The sequence below is a fragment of the Micrasema longulum genome, unplaced genomic scaffold (assembly GCF_059751315.1).
Source record: "Micrasema longulum isolate JH-2025_06_02 unplaced genomic scaffold, ASM5975131v1 h1tg001258l, whole genome shotgun sequence".
Taxonomy (NCBI): domain Eukaryota; kingdom Metazoa; phylum Arthropoda; class Insecta; order Trichoptera; family Brachycentridae; genus Micrasema; species Micrasema longulum.
The window spans coordinates 72,660-86,281 of record NW_028278445.1 but is presented as its reverse complement, the minus strand read 5'-3'; the positions used below and the strand labels follow the sequence as shown (position 1 = coordinate 86,281).

The window sequence follows — 13,622 nt, the reverse complement described above, 5'->3', positions numbered from 1 at the left end:
CAATCTCCCCGCGAGGACATTCAGCTGAGGTACTAGAGGAGTCTTGAACTCTCGTAATTGGGAAAAATCACGTTTTTTTATTACATTTTTAAAGTAGGTAATAAGGGTCTTTTTTTATTTTTTTTTGCAGTTCCAAATTATTTGTACGTTGCTTTTGTTATTTGCAAGGTTTTATCGAACATATTTCTCTTGAAGTTATAATAAAATACATCTAAACATACCGTGCTTCTTGCTAACAGCAAAGATGAGCTGAAATTCTTGGTAACAAAGTCTACGATGTAGAGGGAAGCGATTTCCTGATGAATGTCGATAAATCGAATGTGATGGTTTTTGAAAGAAATGTGAAAATTATGACTAAATGTGAAATACTGTGAATAAGGTGGAGTGGGGTTATGCTTAGGTAGAGGAATTTGTGTACCTGGGTAGTATGTTTACTAGGGATGGAATGACTGAGAAAGATATTAAAAGGGTGAGTGAACGGTGGCACTTAAATCAACCTTGGCAAATAAATGGTTGTCGCAAGAGGCAAAATTAACAGTTCACAATGGACTCCTGGTCCCGACCTTGATGTATAGAAGAGAAGTATGGACTTGGAAAAAACAGGGATAAAAGTAGGCTGAATGCTGAATACTGTCGAAATGTGAACTATGTAAAATTATGTACGATAGATGCGCAAATGTTGAGATCCGTACATTATGCAAGGCTGAGGTAAGCATTATCGACAAAATCAAGAAAGGAGTTATGCGTTGGTTTAGACATGTAGAGCGAATGGACAGCGAAAGAACGCTAAAAATATTTACGATGAATGTTGATAGATGCAGAAATAGAGGAAGACCGAGAAAGACATAGCATGACCAAATCCAAAAAATACTTGAAGATGGGCATGTTGAAAGTCGGAATGATCAACGCGCGTGCATGATAAGATGTATGGATGTAGAGGAAGCGAGATCTGTATGCAAAGATAGAGTGATGTGGCGTTCTATTCTCTCTGCCTACCCTAACAGGGAAACGGCGTGATGGTTTGTTTGTTTAGTTTGTGTTGTTTGATGTTATATGTATTTTCAAAATCAATATGGATATTGTGGAGAAATGTACATAAATTTAAAAAAAATACTTTTTAAAAATACGTCGCTAGAAAAACGCAACATGTTTGGCCTTGACAGTTGTGACGTCATGATTCGTGACAATGTTCAAAACAAATTTGAATGGTCGGGAACAAATAAACCTCGAGGCGTATTAGGGGCGTGGTTAATGGAATAACCGTTTTTGCGAGAATTCAAAATTACAAATTTAAAAAGAAATATATGCTAAGCACTAATAATAAGCAAAAAAAAATTGAAACTGGACTGTATTTCATAGACCTTTTTTAATGCAAAAAAAAACTGATATTTCCCTATTGAGTCAAAATATAAAATAAAATAAAACAGCAAAAAACTAAAACAAAAACATAACATCAGTAAATAAAACATAAAATCTAAAAAAATACAATATTATGTTATAAACATAACAAAGTAAAGCTGAGAATAATTAAGGATAAAAATAAAGTGATTAATATGAAACTACATAGTTAACAATAAAAATAAAATTAATAAAATAATAATTTTGCAATACATACTAATTAATAATTAAGTCGAATACAATGATTTCTATTGTTATTAACAAAGGTATATAAGCAACAATTGGCCATGCAAAAAATCTCATGTTCGATTCCCGAGATGGTTCACTTAAAATATTTTAATTATTTGATAAAAACATAAACGTTTATGTTAATAGTTTTAATTTTATGTTTTATGTAAATAGAAAATAGGAACGAAATGTGGTAAAACGGGGTGCGAAACTCGAATCTTTAATTTTTTACTTCACGACACTAGCCACATGAGCACAAACTAATTAAAAATATATATTTTACGCACTAATATTTCATACTCCTGGATCTGAAGCCTAAGACTGATAATCTTACCTTCATCTAATAAAAATAAACAAGATAAGCTGCGGTTGGTGAACCAATGCAGTGCCATATGCACCATTAGATGCGGAAAGGGAAAGCTGGTTATAAAACAACAATAATATTATTGCGTCACAAAAGCAAACAAAGGTATATTATTTTATAAATGCACGACATAATTTTTATGTAAATATTTAATAGATTTTTGTTACGTATTTTCTGTTATCTTTCGTATGGATATTTATAAACTGCCAACCGTTTAAAATAATCACTAAGGAATTAAATATTGTTTGAACCACAATTGTCTTAAAAAATATTAATAGTTTCGTATTAAAAAAAAGAAATTCAAAAATGAAATTATTATCCGCGAGATGCAAGAGTGTCTGCTTACTTTGCCGCCATGTTGGATGTCTGATCAGTGCTGCCACTACTAAAACGAGAAATTCAGTTCCCTGCATGTGTCCGTGCGGGTCGACGCTCGCATGCCGTTCGCCTCACCTGTCAATGGAAAGAATACTTTGTACTTTTTATGTTTGTCTTAATTATTTATTTTTCTATATTAATCGAGTGCAGTGACTTATGACATGTGTGCGCCACCCATAAAACTCTATTAAACGTAGTAAAGACGGACAATTCGATAATTTGTGCAAGTTGAGACGTTAACCCAAGTGAAATTAATTCAAGGATAGCACCAGCTTAGTTAAAAGTAAAAAGGTGAGTGAATTTGACATTAGATACGCGAGAATGTTTTGTTTTTGTATATAAATTAAGAATAATATTCATATTTGTACAATTTTCGTGTAGTTATCACAGCGTGACAATATTTTTAATACCTACACGAAGTTTGTGCGTGTTGCGGCTGTCAAAAATGCGTGCTTTTGTAAGAAAGAAGTTATTTCGAAAAGTGTTTTAACACGCGATCAAATGATTCCGAGAATGACGAAATATAATCAAAATTAAATGAAACGTGTCGCTTTTTTGTTTACGCATCTTCTTTGTGGTTGGTTTTCTCGTCGCATCTTACCTGAAATACAAGAACACGCCATTCTTGTCCACTGCGGCCTTCCGAGAAAATGGTCTGGCTCTGGATATAATTTCGCAGAATCGTCCTCGAACAAATTTTAAATTGCAGTCTGCGGTATAAAAGGCTTCATTTGTTTTTTTTCTCTAGTTACGAAGAGCACTTCCAGAGTAGGGTTATATTATCACGATAAAAGTATTATTTTTTTAACTTTCATACGCTTTTGTTTCCAAGTCAAGATATAACAAACGATTCCAAGGGGGATAACTTACTACATTACCACACGTCATATTTTTGCTTCGCTATAGTAAACATAGTTTTTTTTAATATGCATAAATAAAAATCATTTTAAAGTTAGTAACGCCCGGTTGTAATCATAATCCCCAGTCTTGATTTCTTTGACAACAAGTTGTCTTCTTTCAAACGATCACTGAATCAAATTCAATTATAAACACCTCTCTCCCGCTTCCACTCCCACAAAGTCTACTATAAACCATTGAGTCTTTCTAATTTAAAAAAAATATTTTTCTATGTATGAATGTGTCCATAAAAATGTCCATTGGGCGTTTATATAAATAAATAAATTAGTACCTAATACTAGTTAAAAATCGTAATTTTTTTTTTTTTAAATAGTTGCGATTTTAACTAGCATACTTAAAGTCGCGGGTTCAAATTCTGGAAAGGTCGACTTAAAATATTGATTAAAGGTCCGTTTTTATACTGCCTGTTTCATGTTCCTGGACTGGCGGAAAACGGATGATCGAGTTACGCTGCATTTTGTGTACTATTGCAGTGCCCCATGCACCATCGGGCGCGGACGGGGGTGCTATTCCGAACCGCTTTCGCGGTACGAGAAAATAGTTTTTCTCGTGTATTTTGTATGTAAATACACGAGTTAATACGGCCGCGAGAGCGTTTGGAATACCACCCCTGGTGTATGAAGATGAACGATTATTTTCAATATACACACTTCAATGCACACAAATTGCTCCATATTTATTAATTTTATTTTTATTTATTTAGGATAATTGATTATTTATTTAGGGGAATTAAACTGGATACGTTTTCCACACGCAGAAGTGCGAAACTGAAAGTGAAATAATGTTTCTGAAAAATCTTAAAACCCACTTATTGTCTAAATCATTTGAATAAATCCATAGCATGTGATAACAAAGTAAATTGTTTTACCTAAATTACAAATTCAAAAAGTTAACATTAAATTTATTTATTTATAGACTCACTTTGTGAAGTGTCTGAGGTAAAATCTAGACCGCATTTTTAGTTGAAGTTTAATTTAGATATAATACGAAAACTAACGAACATCACAAAAAGTCTTATTTATTTATTTATAAACGGCATTAATGCCATTTACATATATATAACGTAACTAACTATAGACCCATTTCAATGATATCTCCTGTACCTAAACTATTCGAATCAATTATTACAAATAAAATAACACCTATATTTAAAAATGTGCTGATTGAGGAGCAGCATGGATTTAGGACAGCCAAATCAACGACGACCAATTTGCTTTCTTTTACTGATACTATTTTTACAGCGTTCGAGAATAATCTTCAAGCTGATGTACTGTATACAGACTTCTCCAAGGCCTTTGACAAAGTTGATCACAACATTTTATGTGCTAAACTTCGTGCTGTAGGCATTAGAGATCCCTTTTTATCGTTTTTAAAATCCTACCTCTCACATAGAAAACAAAGTGTAAAAATCAATAACTTCATATCAAATAGCTTCCTAGTAACTTCTGGTGTACCACAGGGTGCCCACTTGGCCCCTCTTCTATTTAATCTGTTTGTTAATGATGCTGCTAATGTTTTTTCTTTTACAAAATTCTGGCTTTTTGCTGACGATAACAAGATACTTAAGCTAATTAAAAATATTGATGACTGTGTCAGACTCCAAGAAGACATAAATGCATTTCATACTTGGTGCAAAACTAATAACATGGAACTTAACATCGATAAATGCAAAATTATTTCATACCATAAATGTAAACATCCTTTTATTTTTGATTATAAACTTAATGGCCAAGTTCTTTCGATTGTCACCTCTATAAGAGATCTTGGAGTGATCCTAGATAATAAACTAACTTTTCTGGAACACTTTGATAATATAGTAAACAGATCCTTAAAAATTTTAGGCTTTATTAATAGAACTACGTCTGATTTCCAAAGTATGCTTACACTTAAAACACTTTATTGCTCTTTAGTTCGCCCTATTCTTGAATATGCATCTGTAATCTGGTCCCCTCATTATGCTGTTCATATCAAGCGCCTTGAATCAGTTCAACATCGTTTTATAAGAAAAATTGCATGGAAGATGGGATTGGAAAGAGGAGACTATTCATATTCTGATATGGAGAGGTTTTTAAGCATATCAAGTCTTGAAAAACGCAGATGCATTGCAGATATAATCTGCATGTATAAAATTATGAACTGTCTCATTGATGCCCCTGAAATTTTGCAAAAGATTCTTTTTAACGTTCCCACCCGTAGACTAAGAAATAATGAAATGCTTTTCCTCGGTCACTACAGGACCAATTATGGTGCACAGTCGCCTTTGCCCAGAATGATCAGGCGGGTGAACGATCATCAAGATCTTGATTATTATGGTGTAAGGATGTCTTTCTTTACAAATCAGCTAAAGAATCTGTATAGTTAGCCTATGCTTTTTACTTAATCTAAAAAATCTATCATCTGTCTTTGCTGCTTATTTCTGTTCCTTATATTTTTTTATTCCTTTGTAAAAATTTCTTTTAATTGTAATGTTTATAATGGACTTTGTCCGTAAATAAATAAATAAAAATAAAATAAATAAAAATATGTAGTTTAAAGAGTGCTTGAAAATAAAACATTAAAAAAATTGAGTATGATATAATAATAATAAATTTCGACAATTTTTATAGCGCCGTTTTCGTGAGTAATCACTTCAGGGGCGCTGTACATTATACTTAAATAAAAAAATAAGGTCTATCTACAGGCCAACTCTTAATTACTATTTACTAACAGACAAATTTTACAAATCATGTAATACACATAATATGCTACTTCTAACATCTAAAAAGTAGCACTTTTAGTGCCAGGAAACGATATATTAATATACTCGTACTATACACATTATAAATTACTTGAAATACATACATATTCTAAGGTAATAGTGATAGTGATATGGAATTATTATTTGTGTTATTATTTCAATTGTTGCTTTTTTATACTTCTAATTTCCATTATTGTGTATAACCCAACTCAACACAGGGCTTTTGGTATCATAGAATTTAGGATATATTATAATTTTAATATTAATTACGTATATTTTTAATATTTATTGGTTCATCGGTTTATGCCTTTAACAAAATATCAAAATGATCATAAAACAAAACACTCGTGTGATGTGTATATAAACAAAATTAATAAAAAATAAATCGAGTTAGAGTTTGATGTAGAAATTACAAAAAAATCGTATACATTTAAATCCGTGACTTGAGCATACATATCACAATAACAGAAGATAAAAATATAATGTTTTGTAGTATTAAATGTATTCCTTTAAAAGGTATTTAGCTCCAGAGACAGTACTACACAAATTTAATAATTACAGTCTGGAAAAGAAATGAAATATAATAATATATTTACTGTTGTAATAAATAAATAAAAATAACTTGCTTGATGTAATGTAAATAGATAAAGCATGGCATACTCACTTATCTAAAAGTATGTAGTAAATATTGTCATTTCTATTTTGAGAATCGGCCAGTGAAGTAGTAATAATTTTTAAATGTTTTATTTGAAGATGGGCTAGCTGCTGTGGCTAAACAAAAATGGCGCATAATAAGATTACCATAACAATTATGACCTTGACTAACATTGCTCCATTCCACGTGTGAAGTGGGTAGTCCATCTGTCTCTGTCTATGACTTTAGAGATGTTTATACCGAGATTGATAAGTGAAAATTCTTCCTTCATTTTATGACGTTATATTCTGCTGTTTACCTATGTCGTTATCTTTTCAAAACTCGTTGTATTTTTGTATACCACAAACAATAGTTATTTAATAATTGAGTTTGTTTGATTAACATAAATACGCTCATTTTGTTATATCAATACGTTTTCTCTTTCTCTCTCTCTCTCTCTCTCTCATACCTAATAATTGAACGTAGTTATGCAAAATGCAGCCAGTCCACAATTTTGAAAAAAATAGATATTGATGTTATCGGGTGCAGTAAACAGACAACATGTGAGAATTGAATATAATTTGAGACGAAACTTCCGCGGCACATAATATTACATTTGGTATCATTGCTACTCAGACAGCACTGGCAGTGGTGTCTTTCCAAAGTTTTTGCTTGTGAACGTATAATTGCTGTCAAGAGGAAATTTAGACAAGTAAGTAGCATTTATTGAGAAATTGACATTGATTTTTAATTCAAATATATTTCTAAATTACATATGCCTCAAAACTCTATTATTAGTAAAAAAAAACTGTAGTGCTCTAAATCGATTTAATAATACGGTCTCGTGAGGCACTTTTCCGTAAAAAAGTCAACGCTATGTTTGACACTTTCAGCGTAGGTTGGTAGAGTGAAATAAAAAAATCGCAGAAATGAAAGCATTTTTTTCGGAAGGTAATTTGAGGCATAGTCTCAAATTAGGTATATAAGTCTCAATTGAACGTAGTTATACAGAAAGCAGCCAGCCATAAAAAAGTGAAACTAAGATAATAGCACATTTGTAAAAATAGTATTTATCTAAATCTACACAACAGTTGAAATGTTTTTGACTTTGACAAATGATAAACAATGAATACATTAGTTTTTTTTAAATATTATAAACAAGAATCTTATTACGTATTTACTAGTTTTAATAACTTTTAAAGTACCGTAAGATTTCTCTAGTGCAGTGGGTGTTTTTTGCAAATTGAGAAATCCCCTTTTTGGGATCAACACTATTTTCAAAGGGTTATTGTTACAGTTTTTTGTATGAAAGCGGCCTGGCTGTTTTTAGCAGAACTTAGAATTGATGCCATATTTACCAATATATCATTTTTCCAAATTGTGGACTGGCTGCTTTCTGCATAACTACGTTCAATTATTAAGTCTCAAATCGTCTCAAATCTCTACTAAAAGTTTTGTTTAATAATTAGGAGAAAACTCAATTATTTTATAAATATGTACGACTACAGTACCTAGTTATTTTATTATAGAAAACTACAGACTGTGAAGCTAGTGTATTCATTGTAATATTTGTTTATTGTTCTAGCATTATTCATGTCTCAAATTACAGTCTCAATGTTGAGTTTTAAATTTGATTTTAACGATTTTTAAAAGAGCTTTAATTTTTTTTTTGAATGGGTTTTTTTTTGTTTGATAACGTAAGCTTTTCAATTATATCATGGTTTTTAAAGTTGAAATTTTTTTTCAATTTAATTTCTCTAATTGTGCATGACACATTTACAATATTATTCGTAGAACCTGAATATTTTTTAAATTTTTATCATCTCACGGTTAAAGCAGTAAAATGCTACATGGGAAACTACGACTTTCTTATTGTGTCTCATGTTTGCAACATTTGCGGGTAAATTGAGACAACAACAAAAAATGAAAAAAGAAGTTAAAGGATTTTAATATGTCCACACATGTGGTATACTTCTGTAACATGAAACATAGACTCACATTTGTGTTAAAATTTGAAAGCGTAATATTAAATATATAAAAAGATATAGTCAGTTGAAGTTGAAAGCTGTCTCAAGTTGTATGCTTTTACGGTACCTACTTAAAAAAATTATTAATACTGGTTAAATACGTAATTAGATTCTTGATTGTAATGTAAAAAAAACTAATGTATTCATAATTTTTTAAAGTCAAAAACATTCCAACTGTTCCAAATTCCAGATTTGATTATTCACTCTTTTCACAAAAGCGCTATTATCTCAGTTTCACTTTTCTAATGCTGGCTGCTTTCTGCATAATTTCGTTCAATTTTTCTTCCTATTAAACAAATATGTGCAATGACTCGTTGGTCGAGTAAATAAAGATAAGTAATTACTCGATCGTTATATAGAAGTATATTTTGTGTGTATTTATTTGTTGTTTTACAATAAATTTATGTATTACTTTTTTTTACATTAATTATGTGGGGTATCCCGTGCCGAGAGAGACATTTTATATAATTTTGAAACATGCCTTATTAAGCATAATTAAATTTTTATATCAAATTCATTTAAAACATAATAAAAACACATCAAACTCACAAATAAAAACGTATTACTACCTATCTGGCCTGATCCACTCATTAATCAGTGCGCATCCCGCCTCCGTTATCCATTTCTTAGTGGCGATTTTATAGTGACAGTATTTACTAATAAGGAACTTCAGCCCTACGGTAAATTATATACAATAAATGTTTTTTTTCGGGTAGTAAAAATTGGAGTAGTAAATTGTACTGAAAAGTTTTCTGTAAATGTACGAAAATATAATCAAAATTAACTGCTTTAAACGACGTCACTAGTTTATATGAATCAACCAATGATAAGATAGTTATGGACGATTTCCGATTTGATTGCCGGCAATGGACCAGTGGACATAACTAATCGAGAATAAGCGGAAGAGAACCTCTGAATCAAGAAATGGGTGTTGCGTTGGTTTGGACATGTAGAGCAAATGGACAGCGAAGGAACGGCTAAGACTCTACGGTGCGAATGTTGATGGATGCAGAAAACGAGGAAGATCGAGTAAAACATGGCACGATCTAGTACATTAAATACTTGAAGATGGACATGTCAAAAGTAGGAATAATCGGCGCGCGTGCATGAGAAGATGTATGAATGTAGAGGAAGCGAGATCTGTATGCAAAGATAGAGTGTTGTGGCGTTCTATCCTCTCTGCCTACCCTTACGGGGAAACGGCGTGATGGTTTGTTTGTTTGTTTGTATTCAATATATTAATATTCATGCCAATTCATCTTCATCCCGCACTATGTTCATGGCGAAGAGATATACGAAAAGCCGGAAGATCCGTCCCGAAAAATTCCAAGTTGTGTGACGAATTGACTAATCTGGACATTCTGAACATTGGGGCATAAAAACGAAAGTTGCTCTTAGAAGATTTGATAAAAAGCAGATTTAGAATCACCATGTAAAGCGCCCTTGAGGTATTTTATTACGAAAATGGCGCTGTATAAGTTATCCATAATTAATTAATTAATTAGGCTATTGGTGACAAGGTTGGGAACATGTAAATAAATAAATCGCGACATTGTTGGGACATCACTTATAGCATTAAGTATTTTGAAACTGCATATAAGGTCCATCTCCGTTCTCCGTTTCTCCAACGAATACATATTGCGTGATTGCTAATGGATTATAGTACATTATAGCATTAAGTATTTTAAAACGGCATTTGAGGTCCATTGTTGAAGAACGTCTACATACGCGTCGGGCATGACTGAACGCTTGGGCATGAATTAAGTGTTATCATTTTTGAGGGCTCAGGGCTTGTCTATGTGTATTAATATGTCAATGGTATTTGATGCATAGTTTTTATAATTTCAAAAAAAAAATCGGTCATAAAAATCAACAGGTACTTACGTAATTCGGCCAACAAATTTTTCTTACATTCGCATGACTCATTATGTGTGTATGTGTATGTGTAAGAATGCCGTCACGTTCACTGCGGTTTAGTTTACAAAATGTTAGCTATAAAACAGTAGTTTACGGAGAGCACCAATTAATTACTACACTTCGCGTCGGTGGCGGTGTGTGAAAGAGAATTTCAGAGAACGCATCTCAGCCGCCACTTATGGCATAAATTGCGTGTTCTTCATCTGACGTTATGCAGTACTTTGGTATGTATTTCGAGCAATAGGGAATATCACGTACTACGAATACCGATAAAAATACATATATGAAATGGATCAAGGTACATTAATTGTATTTACAAAATCAATATGAATATTGCGAAGAAATTGCTCTAATCGCTGTCATCGCTCTAATCGCTCTAATTTTCTTGCCTCCTCTTTCACAGTAGTAGCCGCTCGATTGTGGAATAATCTACCCACTAATGTTAGAGACGCCCCTTCTTTATTTACATTTAAGTCACGATTGAAATGTCACTATCTAAATATTTAAATTGTTCCTTAATCCTTCTTTTTTCCTTCCCATCCCCTCTCCTCTCTTCATAGTATAGTGTTAATTTTTTTTTTATAGGTTTATTTTTGTTAATCTTTGCTTTTAATTTTTGTATAAAATTGTAAGATTCAATATGTCCATGTATTTATAATTTTCTCAAACTAAACGGTTTGGGTAGGTAGGAAGAAATTGCCTAAGGGCAATATGCCCGCCCTTATATGTATATTTATTGTATATGTATATAAAGTGTCAAATAAATAAGAAATATTTTCATACGTAACTTTAAAAAGGAAATTATAAAAAATATGTCCCTAGAAAAACGCGACATGTCCAGCATTGATAATTGTGACGTCCAGATTCGTGACGGTGTTCTATAAAAATTTAAACGATCGCAAATAAAGTTCAATACTAGCATGAACGTATTAGGAGCGCGACCAATGCAATGACTGAGTGGAATCCAAAATTTTATTTTATTTTATAAGGTAATTCGACAAAGATACATACAAGAAAACATACAATTTGAAGGTATTCGTCGATACAATTTCACATGCTTACAAATCTTCAATTATACATAGAATTACATAAAATAGATAGAATTACATTAGTTGTTGGTTTTTTTTTATTGATGTATTTTTGAAAATTTCTTATACTGTATTTATTTATTTATTTACATACATAAGTTTACTGTACATTATTTGAGACAATAAGTCTCAACTCCATAGGACAAATTCCTGTGTTGAGATGGGACGAGCAATTATATGACACAGACACATGAGTATATCACCACAAATATAGGATTAGAAACATAAAAAATAATTATAAAAAATATTTAAAAAAACATATATATGGGACATCAATATGGTAAACAGTAAACTCAAGCATTTGGAAAATCATCAAGGAGTTTCCTACTCAAATCCCTCCCACTAAGGAAAATCCAGTCCTTAACTCCTTTCTTAAAAATATTTTTTGTCCTTGAGAGCTTAATACGTTCTTTCAAAATATTGAACACTCTCGGTGCGATAAATGTGAGATGTCTCTGAGCAAAAATTTTTATTGTATACAATGTATTGGTATGAATAACACGATCAATAAAATGAACACCGTGCGTACTACAGAGCTTGCGATTGGCGATCATCGTCTGTAAAACCCTAATTCGCACACGGTGGTGCACTGGGCACCGCAGAGATCCTAAAGCCCACAACACACCCCCAGCATATATCACCTTACCAAATAAATGCAATATGGTTGGTTTTAAGATGACCGAAAATTTTAGATTTTCTTGAAAAATAAAATAGTTTTTAAAGTCTGAACAAACCTCGTACGAGTATGTAAAAAAAAGTTTTTAATATGCAATGAAAATATCTTTGTTTTCAATATAATAAAACTTGTGTAATAAAGGGTTAAAGCGTGTATTCGAGATTCTTATCTGCCCAATTATTTGATAGTTGATATAATATACATTAGGAAGCTTAGTTACCGAACGTCTTGCAGCTACAAAGCGCACGGACGAATGGTATTATATCGCGTCCGTACTTGTAAGATATTGTTGTATCAATGGCCGAGAAATCGGATTTAGAAATGCTGATTGATGGGACAATGAACCATTACAATGTGTTCGGATTGATATAGCGTCGTACTCTGACATACATGAACGCGATTCCGAGTATTTTTTATGACATCAGTTCCACTTACCCACATAGATACAATAATTATTGGGTTGGCTTTGTGCCACATTGCTACGCGGACCTTAATTTTCAATAGAATTGTCACACACAACACCTTTGTAGGTAAATGAATCACTTTCTTTGTCGTTGTCCTTTGCGAATCCTTAATCAAAATATGCAGTTATTAGTTGCACTTAATAGGTATACATCGTCAGAATTGTATTGTGTCTTAAGGATCAGTTGCGCCAAAAAAAGTTAAGTTTAAAGAAGTTACATAATCTTACTTTTTCACATGCCACCCATCCATTTAGACGAGAACGTAACAATTGAGTTTTTATCTAAAACTATTTTTCGACTCTTTTTATACAACTGGCCCCTGATACTTATTTATTTTTATTTGTTCATATAAATATACATATTAGAAAAAAATAATAACGTATCCCTAACTCCAAGAGGCCAAGAGCCCTGTGTTGAGTTGGGATACAACATAATAGAAAGTGGAAGCATGCATATTATTAAAGAATATTATAATACAATTAAAAAATATTACATAAACATAAATCTCAATGAACATCTGGAAAACACGCTTAATAGTACTATATACAAATCTTTGCAATGTCTCGCAGTAGTTTCCTGCTCTTTCCTTATATGAAATCCAAACCTGTACACTTCTCCTGAAAATGGTTTTCGTGTGGAACTTAGTATGTTCATACAGGACATTGAACACTCTTGGGGCCACAAAAGAAAAATTTCTCTAAATGAAAGTCGTACTTGTTTTTGGTATTAAATAATTCAAATTACAAGAAAATTCTCATACGCGCATTTTGCTGGTATCTCGTCTTGTAACTAC

General features: G+C 32.0%; 1 long non-coding RNA gene across 1 annotated transcript in view; it reads left to right on the top strand.

Moving 5' to 3' along the window:
* Positions 1-2,392: 2,392 nt before the first annotated feature.
* LOC148276226 (uncharacterized) overlaps positions 2,393-13,622 on the top strand; it is a 56,234-nt gene continuing 45,004 nt past the window's right edge. Inside the window, exon 1 of the long non-coding RNA XR_015823827.1 lies at positions 2,393-2,659. This is a non-coding gene — a long non-coding RNA (uncharacterized LOC148276226). The remainder of the gene's footprint in view (positions 2,660-13,622) is intronic.